Raw genomic sequence first — 2,348 nt, 5'->3', positions numbered from 1 at the left:
AAAAAATACAAAAAAAAAAAAAAAAAAAATTAGCCAGGCATGGTGGCCCATGCCTACAGTCCCAGCCACCTGGGAGGCTGGGGTGGGAGAATCACCTGGGCCCAGGAAGTTGAGGCTGCAGTGAGCCATGATTGTACCACTGCACTCCAGCCTGGGCAACAGAGTGAGACCCTATCTCAAGAAAAAAAAAAGAAGAGCTCCTTTTTTACCAAATGAAATTTAGACCAAATGAAATTTTACCAAATGAAATAATGTTCTCCCACATTATTCTTATTTTTAAAATTTCATGACAGATTAATAATAATGAAAAAATTATTTCCATATCATCACCAGTTTGGAGACCAGCATTTGGAACCACTAACAGTAGATAGTGCAAAATGGGTTGATAGGACAACCAGGGATAAAAACCCTGAGCCCATTGAAACATTATTCTGACCTATATGACATTTCTTCTGTCCTGAAAGCATGCTTGCATTCAGGTATAGATGAATAGCATGCAAAAATATTCCATAGACAGTTACTGGAAGACTGAAGACCAAAGAGGCCTCTCCACCAGAGGATGAGTGAGAGCTGAGGAAACATCGTGTTCTCAGCCTGACACATTCAGATAGTGCACTTGTGGCTCCCCTGCACTTATGTTCTTATTTGTGTGCCTTTAATGGGTCACCAGTTCCACCAGCAATAGCTCTTGCAATTGTGGCTTACCAGGGACCAGGAAGTGAAGCCACCCAAGCGTGACGCATCCAGGAGGCTGTGTCAGTGGTGACAAGGTGAGAAGAAAATGTGACAAGTGTGAAACCACAAGGAAATTCAGAGTTGGTTCCAAGGCTTAACCTTTGCATGAAGTTCCAGAAAGTTTTGGGAGTCTACGCAGTGACTAAGCTTCATGTGCCTTATTAGGCAGCAGTGAGGAAAGAGATGAATGGGTGTTGCAAACTGAGGTGATCTAGTTCTCAGGGTTTACTTGCAGTCTTCCCACTTCCTTTTTTTTTTTTTTTTAATTAAGAGAAAGAGACAAGGTATTGCTCTGTCATCCAGGCTGGAGTGTAGTGCTGTGATTATAGCTCACTGCAGCCTGAAACTCCTTGGCTCAAGTGATCCTCTTACCTTTACCTCTCAAAGTGCTGAGATTACAGGTATGAACCACCGCACCCAGTGTCACACTTCATATTCTTTTTTTTTTTTTTAGATGGAGTCTTGCTCTGTCTCCAGGCTGGAGTGCAGTGGCATGATCTCAGCTCACTGCAACCTCCACCTCCTGGGTTCAAGCGATTCTCCTGCCTCAGCCTCCCAAGTAGCTGGGCTACAGGCGTGCACCACCACATGCAGCTAATTTTGGTATTTTTAGCATAGACGGGGTTTCACCATGTTGGCCAGGATGGTCTTGATCTCTTGATCTTGTGATCCACATGCCTCAGTCTCCCAAAGTGCTGGAATTACAAGCATGAGCCACTGTGCCCGGCCACACTGCATATTCTTTAAGTAGCATTAAAATGCTTTAATAAATCAACATGAAAAAGTTTCTGAATGATACATCCAAAACTATTTATGCATTAGAAAAGCAAGACAGTTGAAATGAATCAGTGTCATGTGATTAATGTGAGACTTCTAGTATCTGTATACATATACATCAAATAATGCTTTAAATATATTTTCTATGTCATTTCCCCACAGGTAATTATCTGTAATATTGGGGAAATCTATGTTAGGGCACATTTTTTAAAAAATCACATACTCTCAGAAAAAATGGCAAATAAGTACAAAAAACCTTTTTACTCTGCATGGGTAGTCCCTCTACATACTGCTCAAGGTTTCACACTCTGCCAGCCTATGCTCCCATATGGATGCCCCTCTCATTTTGCTTGAGCTCTGATACCATCAACAGGTCACCCTCATGCATGGATACCTTCCTCATTTGGTTCAGACTCTGACACTCTGCACGGAGCCACCACTACTACCGTACATGGACACCTGTCTCACCCTGTGCAGGCTCCCACTCCTTGCACTCAAGCAGCCCTCCAACATAGGTACCCTGCTTAGATTCTGACACCCCATGCTGGGCTGCACCCCAGAGTGGATGATGCCCTCTTAGGCTCTGACATCCTGTACTGGGTCACACCACCACCCGGATGTCCACCTTACTTTGCTTGGCAGCTCTGCTTCCTTATTCACATATGTAGGTCCTGTTTTGCCTTATTTCTAGATTTATATAGATTCAGACTTCATGATTAGCCTTATCAAATCATTCCCATTTTCTAGTTTTTCATTTGGAAATGTATTTTTTTTTTTTTTTTTTTGAGACAGAGTCTTGCTCTGTTGCCCAGGCTGGAGTACAGTGGTGCGGTCTC

Source organism: Piliocolobus tephrosceles, chromosome 16 (assembly GCF_002776525.5).
Source record: "Piliocolobus tephrosceles isolate RC106 chromosome 16, ASM277652v3, whole genome shotgun sequence".
Lineage (NCBI taxonomy): Eukaryota > Metazoa > Chordata > Mammalia > Primates > Cercopithecidae > Piliocolobus > Piliocolobus tephrosceles.
The sequence above is the reverse complement of the archived record's forward strand: the minus strand, read 5'-3'. Positions refer to the sequence as shown.